The 12,299-nt window shown below is 42.3% G+C and overlaps 1 pseudogene; it reads right to left on the bottom strand.

Moving 5' to 3' along the window:
* Positions 1-11,000: 11,000 nt before the first annotated feature.
* Positions 11,001-12,299, bottom strand: part of LOC102857363 — a 146,621-nt pseudogene continuing 145,322 nt past the window's right edge.

The raw sequence follows: 12,299 nt of genomic DNA, 5'->3' as shown, positions 1-12,299 counted from the left end.
CTTGGGGAGGACCATCATGCTTGGGAGGGTGGAGGGATGGCGCAAGAGGGGAAGACCCTCTATGAGATGGATTGATTCAGTGACTGGGGTAATCGGGATAGGTGTGTCAGAGGCAGTGCGATTGGCACAGGATAGAGCAGGGTTTAGGGCTGTTGTACATAGGGTCACTATGAGTCGCAAATGACTCGACGGCACATGTAACAACAACAACTACTACAAATGAGAAGGGAAGAAGACAAGTGTAAAATTTAGGAAACAGATAATCAAAAAACAAGTTCAACTCATTGTTTCCAAGTCAAAATCACTCATAGCTGACCTTCCAACAGATTTCTGAGGCAATAAAAGGCACAAGAAGAGATTAGTCACCTTTCTCCCTTGGCAGAGAGATGTGGCCTTTGGGTAGCACTGCAAATTACCACAGAGCCCCCTCCAAATATGCAGTAGACATATATTAAAATGGATGAAGGGACAGATAAAATATCATGAGATATTTAGCACAATATCACTAAAGAAAGAGAAGATACAGAGGTACACAAGAAAGACAGTCAACAGCAGATACTAAGTAGGCAGAGAAGCAAGGTAAACAGGTCCGAATAGGTGGAAAGAGCTACACCAGTGACTATATAAAGCTTTTGCAGATTATGTATCTCCATTCATACTAACATCTACTGTAAACATTCCATGTATAAAGAGCCAACAGGGGTAGTACTTTTAAAGCTTGTTAACCATGATCAGAGTCTTAGGACCATAACCTTGGGGCACACATCAAGGTCAATTGGCATAACACTGTCCACCAAGGTCTACATCCTCCTTTGGGGAGTTGCAACTGGAGTCTTCAAGTTTGTGAGCAATCATCTAAGGTCCAACCATTGGTCTCTCCCTATCTGAACAAAGAAGATGAATGCAAAGCAAAGATATATGGAAAAAAGTAGTCTAAAGGACTAAGAAACGCCTCAAACCTGGAGTTCTACAATTCTGAAATCAGAAGGATGAGCTGGTGCCTGGCTACTACCACTAACCACCCTGAGAAGGAATAAGATCCTGGATAGGGTGAGAAAAGATGTAGAACAAAATGCAGAAGCAAGTTCAGTGGTCTGGTAGAGACTGATGAACTGTCAAGACTATGGCTCTGAGTCACCCTTCAAACTGGGAACCAAATACTCACCTGTGACTCCACTTCCATTCAAACAATTAAAAAAACAAAACAACTCCTCAAAGCCCTTTATCTTTGAGACAGAACTAATATATAGTTGACTACCCATTGAGTTTGCAAAGCTCTTAATCACACAGGGATTGCCCATCTTTCTTCCACTGGTACAGAAGTGTGTCTTTTGGGCTGGAAACACCAGTCCATAACACCTTATGGACTGTCATAAAGTCAGAAGAGTAATACTTGCCAAGGACAAAGCCCAGAAGGCAGAAAGAGGAGAATAGAAGAATTGGTGGAAGAAAGAATTACAGGGAGAAAATGGGAAAATTGTGATTACATTGAGGGTATTGTAATTAATGCTATATAACAAAATTTATAGAAATGGTTATGTGATAAAAACAACATACTTTGTAATCTTCAGCTGTTGTTGTGTGCCGTAGAGTTGGAACTGACCCATATCAGACCCTCCAGTGGGTTTTCAGAGGGAGCTAATCACAAGGGAGGAAATTGCCCATACTTCTCGCGGGGAGCTGCTGGTGGCCTTGAACAGTGTGCTTTCAGGGTTGCAGCTTAACTTCTTGCCACTAGGCCACCAGAGCTCCCTAATCAAAGAATAAAAGAATAAAATTAGATCACATAATAAAAAAGAGGGCTGGCTTTTGAAACTGTGGAGCTCTGGTTTCACAACTGCTGCCAACACAAATGTGCACAGTTGAAATCTACTAAATGATCTAAGGAAACAAAATCTGAATCATCATTTCCTGTGTGATTTACTGGTTCTGAAAACCCACTGGATGATCAGCTATGAATTAGTTCTGACTTGAGGGTACATAGCAACAACCTAAGCAAGATACAGCTACAGCAAACATCGCATAATAAACAAGGTGTATAACAACAACCTCACTTGAAATAATGAAAATGTTGACATAACTATTATTAAGGTTTTCATGGCAAGTCATGGACAAGCAAGTTGTATATTCCTATTCACATCTAAATTTTAAAGACAGCCTTGGACATGCAGGACCCAAATCCTTTAAAATAGGCTTTAAACTGGGATCTTGGGCTCCATCAGGTACAACCTTTAGTTACAGGTGAACATATAGGTGGTCTTTGGGTAGAAAAAGAGCTTTTGAATGACCTACAACTCAAGGTACTCCAATGTGTGCCACAACAGAATCTTACTGTGTAGTTTTCAGCAGTCAATTTTTTTTTTGGAAATCAATCACCAAGTTTTTTTATTCCAAGGCACCTGAGTAGTTCCAAACTGCCAGCCTCTCAGCCAATAGCTAAACACTGAACTGCTTGCAGCACTTAGAAACTTCAGGTCTTTGGTAAGGGGTACACTAATAGTATTCCCCACCCCCTACCCCCAGAAACCATTCAAAGCCTTTTTAAAGGAGGCAATTCTGAGAATATTTTGAAAATCTGTAAGTTTTTTATAATCTATCTTCTCATTTCGTCAGTATAATAAAAAACCCAAAGATCCAAAATGCTGACAGAAGGGTTACAAAATAGTGAAAAATCAAGAAAATTAAAAAATTAGTTGAGGGTAAACATACATATCAGGATGCTACTGAGAAATAGGTGATTTTCTCCAGTCCCATGTCCTGTGACCCTCCCTTTATTCCTGCAATTGAGGGACATCTGCTGCCTTGAAAGAGGGTGCACCGCAGAGCAAAAAGACAAAAACAAAACCCAAAAAGCAAAAATCAGCTTCCTGGCTTTTAAAAAAGTACTAAAAAGGGAAGATCTGCTCAGGTAATAAGTTTGTTAAAAGTGCAATCTAACAGTTGGTGTTGAGGCTTGGTGGAAGGGAAAGATTGAGTTCTTCCCAGTACTCAAGGAAATTTGCATTCAAATGGATTTGTGAGCACACAGTGGACTGTTTACTGAAGAGATTGCTAGCAGGATAAGAGAGAAGGAAAAAAGAGCCTTGTCTTTTAAAAACTAGAGCAAGCTGTTTGGCTTCTGATGCAGGGTAAAGGTAGTGTCCATTGGAGGTTGGAATGTGCTCACTCAGAGTGATCAGCTGGACTCTCAGGAGTGGAAGTGGGAGGAATACAACAATGGAGAAATAGGCAGAGCTTGGAGGTGTTTTTTCAGAGCTGCTCACCTAGCATGCACAGACGTGTGGATGAGCAGGGAAGGGTGGTTGGCTTGAGGAGCTGGGAGTCACGAGGACCCCTTGCTTGTTGACTTAACTCGGCCCCATGTGAGGGCTAGAGCTGAGTGAGGAGACCAAGAGCTCTGAAATGCAGAGAAATGTGGGCTCTTGAGCTTGCGGCTGATGCCCTTTTGAACCTAGCCACAGATGGCTGAGGATGAGATGACCAGAACCCAATCAGATGAAAAGAATATAAACCATTTTGTGAGCTAGTGTAGATTGCTACAACATGATGACTTGCTTGGGACTGGACTTCATTTGTAGATGCACATACTCAAAGTTTCCAGGTTGAGCAGCAGAAGGACGTGCTTTTCTCTCAGTGTGCTCCTCTCCTGACTTTTAAGGATTGCAAATAAATGGTGGGGTGGGGGGTGGGGGAGAATTGTCTAGGCTTAAGAACAGAAGATATAATGTTATAAAAGGTATAAGGTATAATGTTAAAGGCTATTTTTCTCAGAATATTTTTGGGTTGCATCAGAAGGAAGAGTTAGAAAGAAAGAAAAAGTATGTCTTCCCAGGATTCACTTCAAAAAGTAGTGTGCTCAAATAATAGTACTCCCAGAGGAATTTAGGGACCCAAGAATGGAGTGAATTCCAGGGAGCAGTATCTTTGCACCATCATAGTCTAGGGGCACTAAAGTGTCTTGACAATGTCAAGATCAAGGTTAAAGTGAGCCAGAAGATTGCTGAAGGCAAGAGCAAGGATATGAAAGAACAAGTAGTGCTGATCATCCAGGAGAGAGAGAACAGCATCAACTGGTGTTATCTGGGACTTATTGTCAGAAATAAGAGGGGAATACAAACACAACAGCAGATCCCTACAAGAAGAGACATCAACCTTAAAAGTTTTAAGAATTCATAAATAATATCTCCATTCATTGTCCAAGTTCAGAAGAATAGAGAGATAGACACAATGCAGTACATCCAAGGATTATTTTTATTCTAAGAAAAACTAGACTGAGCTCAGTGAAAGAAATGGCACTGGAACTGGATGGACTTGTTTCTTCTCAGACAGTACAGACCAACCACAGACTTTCCCTGGTAAGGTGGGGTGTGGGAGGGAATGGGAACTTTGTGTACACAGAGACAGACAAAGCCCAGAGAGAGGAAGATTCTGAGAGTGGCAGGCCTTATATAAGGAGTGTGGAAAGAACCCAGTGTTGGGAGGCTGGTGAGACAGTGTTACTTCTGGAAAAGGGGAAGGGGTGGGGACTCCCGGATTGTAGGAGTTTAAACCTGAAATGATAAATTTACCTAACATTGACTAAGATTACGTTTTCTGCCTTCAGGTAAAATGGGTCTTCAAACAGAATGTAAGGTGGAAGTTATGCAAGATGAAATTACATTTCCTACAAACATGAGCTTTATGGACTAAATTCATACCCACTGCATATGGGGATATTGGAAGACTAAATAAATGATGAGGAAGACCCTAGATGAGATGGATTGATTCCATCACTGGGGTAATGGGGATAGGGTTGTCAGAGACAATAGTATTGGCAAGCGATAGAGCAGGGTTTAGGGCTGTTGTGCATAGCATCACTTTGAGTCACAAACGACTCAATGGCACATAAAAACAACAACAACAAATAAATCATGAGCCGTGACCTTTTGCCTTTGGCTAATGCTTACCAGTTAATGAAATTATTCCAGGCTATGAAGCTGCAATCTCTTTGTAGTTTGTAAACCGCTGTGTCCAGGGCTTGCCTTCCAAGAAGAGTAACAGTGGGCTGTAAAAAAATAAAGTTGAGCTGTGATTCCCCTGTTTCTTTTCCAGAAAACTTTGAGGATACCAAAGTGCTCTGTTAATTCACTCTGTTGTGGACAGAAGAATTGATGCCTTTGAAGAAGAGTGCTGAATGTCCTCTGACCCAACAAAGGAAAAGATGTGTCTGGGAGAAAGTACAGCCAGAATGCTCCTTGGAGGCAAAGATGATAAAGGTCCTTCTCACATACTTCAGGCATGTTGCTAGGAGAGGCTGTTCCCTGGAGAGAAACATCATGTTTCGTGTCCATGAAAAAGAGGAAGACTCTCAACCAGGTGGCTTGACACAGTGACTGCCGCACTGAGTTTGAGTGTGTCAGAGAGGTTGAAATTGGCGAAGTGTTGTTCATAGAATCACTATGGGTTGTACTCGACACATCTAACAATAACTGTTAATTTATCTGAACAATAATAGGAAAGTAGGAATTCTATTTGCATCCCCTCCTCATCGCAGATAATGTCAAAGGATCAGGGTAGAAATTAAGACCTGTGAAGGTCGTTCTATTGGCCAGGGTCCAGTTTAGGATTTGAGTTTAGATGTCTGCATGCCCAGAAAGCCCTAGAAGCCTTTTATATAATGGAAGCTTCATGAGAGCAAGATTGGTCCGATTCTCCTTTTTGTATTTCTTCCTACACACCACTGCTCATTGAGTGCCTGTTAGGTAGAAACAACATAGAAGTGACTAACATTTTGTTGGTGGTGTTAGTGCCATCAAGTCAACTATGATTCCTCAGGACTCTATAAACAGCAGATCTGAACGATTTCCGGTATGCTCCAACCCATCGTTGCAGTCACTGTGTTAATCCATCTTATTGAACCTTGTTAAGTGTCATTGAGTCAGCCCACTCTTCGAACCAAACCCTGTGTGATCCTGAGCTGACATCACAATTTCTGTGGTGCTAACCTCTTTGTTGTGGCCACTATATTAATGTGTGTCACTGAGAGTTTTCCTCTTTTTCAACAACCCTCTCTTTCCAGGGCCTGGTTCTTCCTGATGACATGCCTTCAGTGTGTAAGACCAAGTGTCATCATCCTTGACTCTAAGGAACATTCTGGCTGCACTTTCCCCGAGTCAGGAGTGTTGGCTCTGTTGACTGTCCATGGAATATTCAATATTCTCCATCAACACCACAATTTAAAGGCATTAATCCTTTTCATTCTTCCTTATTCATTGTCCAACTTTCAGATGTGTAGGAAGCAACTGAAAATATTATTCCCAAATTAGCTCTCAAAGTGACATCTTTGTTCTTTAGCACTTTCAGAGAGTCCCTGACAGATTTGCCCAATGTAGTAAACATTTTTGTTTCTTGACTGCTGCTTCTGTGCGTGTTGACGGTGAATCATCTATAAGGATTTTGAAATCCTTGACAATCTTTCTCCATTTACCATTATGTAATCATAATATTGGTACAGTGGTGATAATTTTTGTTTCTTTGATGTTGTGGTGTAATACATACTGAACACTGCAGTGTTTTCACTTCATCAATAAATGCTTCAAGAATCTATTTTCTGCAAGCAAGGTTGTGTCGTCTGAATATTTCAGGTTGTTGATGACTCTTCCACCAATTCTGATTCTGCATTCTTTAAATAGCTCAGTTTCTTAGATCATTTGCTCAACATACAGATTAAATAGATATGGTAGAAAGGTACAACCCAGAATTACACCTTTCTTGATTATAAATCATATAACACCCCCTTGTTCAGTTCTAGTGACTGTTTTTTGGGGTTCATATATAGGTTCCACATGAACAAAATAAGCGTTTTGTAATTCCTATTCTTCTCAATACTCAACTCAAACTTTTTGTCATCAAGTGACTTTTAACACATAGCAACACTCGGTCAGGTTTCTGAAGTTGTATATCAAAAAAGGAAAAAGAATGGATAACAATTTCTCAACCCATTTGTTGATGGACATTTGGGCTGTTGCCATTTTCTTGCTATTGTGAACAATGCTGCTATGAACATTGGTATACAAATCTCTATTCATGTCTCAATTTTATTTCCCTCATGGTATATACCTAGCAGCGGAATTGCTTGGTGATATAAAATTTCTATGTTCAGATTTTTTAGAAAACACCAAACTGTACATTCACACAAAAGAATACTACAGAGCACTCAGGAACAACGTTTAGAAAAATACTATATAACATGGGAGAGACTGGAGAGCAGTACGCCTAAGACCATTATTGTAAAAATATAAGGATTACTAGTAAGATGTGTACAAAAATCCAAAGGGGAAAGAGGAAGGAGGAAAGAATCTGAGGGTGGGGAGAAGGTTGCAGAATTTGGTAGGCAGAGGGAGAGGATGAAGGAATTAGGAAAGATCAAGTAGGGACCTGAAAAGGGAGGGTAATGGTGGGTATGAGCCAATGGTGATTAGTTTTATAAAACACAATGTATGGGAATGATCGTATGAAACACAATGTGAATAGAGGTATGCGTGAAACATAATTTATAGAAATGAAACAAAACATGTATAAATTTTGTATCCAAATCAATGTAAACAAAAATAATTTCTAAAAAGATGAGGAAGAAGAGAAGCCTGCCAGTCTTTCCCCAGGAGTGCCTGGTGGATTTGGAACTATTCAAGACTTGCAACCTTTGGGTCAGCAATAAAGCTCATCATGCACTACACCACCAGTCCTCCCCTTTTCAATTTTATCCATAATTTACTATGGTCCACATGGTTGAATGCTTTTGAATAGTTACTCTAACACAAGTAAATGTCTTTCTGGTATCCCCTGATTTCAGCCAAAATCCCTTCTCCATCAGTAATGATATACCTCCTTTTACGGCCTCTTCTGAATTCAGCTTGCAGTTTCTATTTCCTTTGTTTTTTAATTATCCACAGAAAGATTGTACTTGCATGAAATGGTAATGCTATTTTTTAATAACATGCATTCTACTGGATCTCCTTTTTGTGGAGGGGGGAGAGGGGTCACAAATGTGTATCTCTTCCAATCAGTTGTCCAGGTAACTGCCTTCTAATCCTAAATCTGTTTTTGTGAAGTGGATTCCAACTCACAGCCGCCATTTTGGACAGAGTAGAACTGCCCATCGGGTTTCCAAGGCTGTGCTCTTCACAAAAGGAGACTGTCTCATCCACCTCTTGTGTAGTAACTGATGGTCCCAAACTGCTGACTCAATCCATGCATTTCACCATTGCACCACTAGGACTCCTTTTACGACACACTCAGAGAGCTCTCTTTGCAGAAGCAGGAAACTAGATGGCTTTTGCAGAGAGATCCTTGGCAGAAAATCACGGAAATTGGTATCTATTTGGAATTCCAACCAATGCCAGGGAGAATTATGGTTCCCCTATTCTTAAGTCTCTGTTCTTGAGACATATGGGTTTGCCCTCACATTTCCCACAAGCGTATGGAAATGTGTTGTCAGTCTCCAAGGGCTGGTGCTGTGCTGCACATTTATTCTCACACTCACACTCTTCCTCACAACCACGAAGCAGAGGGGGCTGTTGCTATTGACCTGGAAAGGTAAATGTTCGTTTTTTGAGAGGAATCTTTTTCCCCCCTACGAAGCAGCATGTATAGTGCTTGTGTTAAAAAACATTCATTTTTTAAACGTGACAGCTTTCTCCTGTCAGAAAGATATGGCAGAACCTAATAGGATATTTCAATCTCTCTGGGCTCTTGGGATAAACTCTGGCCTTTGTGTGGCTTATGCCATGAACCTGCTTAAAAATACTGTTAGCTGTCCTTGACTTGGTTCCTACCCCTGTTGACCTTATGTACAGGGAAGAACTGTATGCTGCTGGGTCCTGATTGTGGCTATTTTTGAGTCACTGGTTAAACACAAAGTTTGCTTATGCTTCTGATGTTAATGAGCATTCATTGAGAGTTTGCTTTGTGCTAGATAGTCACAGGGACAAAAGGACAAGCCAGACCTAGTCAAGGTCATCCTTGGAAACTTGCAAAGGTTTTTGCATGAAGACAATGACATCTATCTGCTCCATATGCAACACTCCACACCCCGCTTTTACAGAGCAGAAGGTCACGCCAAGCAGATACCAAACAGGGAGCACAGAATAGCACTGCCAGGTTCTGTGTCATTTTGGGATCCCCAGTTGGGAGTTCAAGTAGCTGCATCTATTATTGGCTCTTGAAAGACTAAATAGAGATAGAATGGGAGATTCATGGCATGCCAACTCAGGACATATTTATTTACTCTCCAGACAGTGTTTCTTAAATCAAACTGAGGAATCAGATTCTCAAAGCAAGACGAAGCCCAAACAGATGGATTCCACAAACCCCTCATGTCCAGAAGCATTCTCATTGGCTGCTGGTTGAGACCATTTATCCAAGGGAATAACACCTACAATATTTCTCTTCTTAGATCTTTTTTCTGGTAGAATTTTTATTACTACATGATGATAAAATCATCATGTTGTTGTTGTTGTTATGTGCCGTCGAGTCGTTTCTGACTCATAGCGACCCTATGCACAACAGCCCTAAACCCTGCTCTATGCTGCGCCAACCGCACCACCTCTGACACACCCATCTCGATTACCCCAGTCACTGAATCAATCCATCTCATAAAGGGTCTTCCCCTCCTGCGCCGTCCCTCCACCCTTTCAAGCATGATGTCCCTCTCCAAGGACCCGTCCCTCCTGGCAACATGTCCAAAGTATGTCAGATGAAGCCCCAGAATCCTTGCCTCCAAGGAGTAGCTTGGTTTAATCCTCTCCAAGATAAATCTGTTTGTTTCCCTGGCAGTCCATGGTACATTCAGTACCCTTCTCCAGCACCACAGCTCAAAAGCATCCACTCTCCTTCTGTCCTCCCTAGTCATTGTCCAACTCTCTGATGCATAATAAGCGATTGCAAAGACCATGGCCTGTATCAGGCGCACCTTAGTCTCCAGAGAGACACTGTTGCTCCTGAGTACCTTTGAGAGGTCCCTAACAGCAGACTTTCCCATCGCGATACGCTTTTTGATTTCCTGACTGCTGGTACCAAGAGTGTTGACTGTGGAGCCGAGCAAGCTGAAGCTGTGAACACTCTCAGTCTCTTTGTCATCCATCCTGACGCTGCCAATTGGTCCAGTGGTGAGAATCTTTGTCTTCTTGACATTGAGCCTCAGTCCATACTGAAGGCTCCAGTCCTTGACCCTTCGCAGCAAGTGCATGAGGTCCTCCTCAGTTTCAGCAAGCAGGGTTGTGTCATCTGCATAACGCAGATTGTTAATAGATCTTCCACCAATCCTGATGCCACAATTCTCCTCATAGAGCCCAGCCTCTCTGATAATCTGCTCTGCATACATGTTGAAAAGGTATGGAGACAGGATGCATCCCTGGCGTATACCCTTCCCAATTTTGAACCATGCATTGTTACCCTGCTCTGTTCTGACTACTGCCTCTTGGTCCAAGTACAGGTTTCGCATTAGCACAATTAAATGTTCTGGGATTCCCATTCTTCTCAGAGTCAGCCACAGTTTGTTATGATCCACACAGTCAAATGCCTTTGCATAGTCAATGAAACACAGATAGACATTCTTCTGGTATTCTCTGCTTTCAGCCAAGATCCATCTAACATCAGCAACAATATCCCTAGTACCACGACCCCTTCTTTTTTTTTCTTTCCTGGTTTCCATGAAATTGAAATCACGAGAATGTGCAGGAAAGCCCATTGATTTCCTGGCAATTAGAATTTCCAAAAGGCCACAGGATGGGATGTGGTGCCCTCAGTGTGGATTCTGAAACTGTGTGTGTGAACAGTGCAACTTTCCTGTGTCAATCTTCAGTGTTGAGGCAGCGTAGAAAAGAGTGGCTGGAGAGGTTGTAATACTGACCACACTGGCTCCGAGTTAAAGGCCTCTGCTCCAGCAGAGAACCCCTGCCGTTCCCTATATGTGTTGTGAGTGAAAGACCTGCTTCACAGGAGAGTCTAAAATTCTGCCATGCCTAAGACCTTGCCAGTTTGGATTCATGAGCCTTGAGGGTGCCAACAGCATCTTTCACTGCATGGTAAATGATGTTCTTAACCTGCAGTTTATCCTCATGGTTTGTATGAGTGTTAGAAAGATGCCTGAATTCCTGGGTCAGGCGGAAACAGTGCCTTACATGTTCTGGAGATACAAAGTCTTCTGCTACTTTTATGCAACTATAGAGATTGTGAACTTGGTGCGGGGCTCCAGCCGGTATGAAGACAGCATCCCCCAGGAACTGTACAATGGCCCAACCTTGCACGCCATACGCCTCATAGAGTCGCTTACGGAGGGTCTGGTCCAGGTACTTTTTTTTTTTCATAACTTTGGTCATGAATTGGGTCATGATCAGGGGGATTTTCTTGGCCTTGCTCTTCTCCAACCTTCCGAAGCAGCTCCCGAATCTTTTCTGCATCCTTGGCTGCATAGATGTGCCACAAAGCACCTGACTTTTCTTTTCCATCATGAATCCTCTGCTTTGTCACATCATCAGCATCTCCCTCATCAATAGTCTTAAGTACTTCTTCATCATGAGCACCTTCCCCGATGGGAATTCCAACATACACCATCACATTAACTGCATCAGACACATCTAAGTGAAGATTTGTTGTACCAACACGTCTATCTTCTGTGGTTATCAAACCATAGGCGTTGTACATCTTGGGGCCCAGATCAGGCCTTACAAAGTAGCTCGGCAGCCTAGAGGCTAGATTGAGCCTCCCATCTCGTTTAGTATATTCTGGAAGAGGAAGGTTCTCCATGAGATCTTCAAACCTTGTTGGAATCATGTCTCGAAAATCTTCCCCAGGCGGCCAGTCCTTGAGCTTGAGCACCATTGGCTGTCCGTTTTCTGACCTTAGTCGCTTGCATATAATCTCAAAGCCATCCCAGAAATCCCAAACTTTCACATCGGAAATGATAGCACAGTTCCTGCAGTTCACCAAGTCCACATCTTGATCTCCAAATTCCTGGCTAAAGGCTTCTGGCTTCCAGAGTTCAGACTTGAGTTTTTTATGTACCCCTGAAACCAGCACTGGCTGGCCTTGTTTCCAACACTCCTGGAAGATCTTCCAATTCTTTTTGTTGCTGGGGTCATGGAGACACAGAAGTCTCCCATCACAGAGCCAGGAGTGAGAAGTATGGGGGTCTAGCACGTTTAGACCCATCACCAACCACGACCCCTTCTAAACCCAGCCTGGACTTCCAGCAGTTCTCTGCTGATGTGCTGTTCTAATCGTTTTTGGATGATCTTCAGAAGAATCTTGCTTGCATGTGA

Source organism: Elephantulus edwardii, unplaced genomic scaffold (genome assembly GCF_000299155.1).
Source record: "Elephantulus edwardii isolate Elephantulus edwardi_28Jun2011 unplaced genomic scaffold, EleEdw1.0 scaffold00041, whole genome shotgun sequence".
In the NCBI taxonomy this organism is placed as follows: domain Eukaryota; kingdom Metazoa; phylum Chordata; class Mammalia; order Macroscelidea; family Macroscelididae; genus Elephantulus; species Elephantulus edwardii.
The sequence above is the reverse complement of the archived record's forward strand: the minus strand, read 5'-3'. Positions and strand labels throughout refer to the sequence as shown.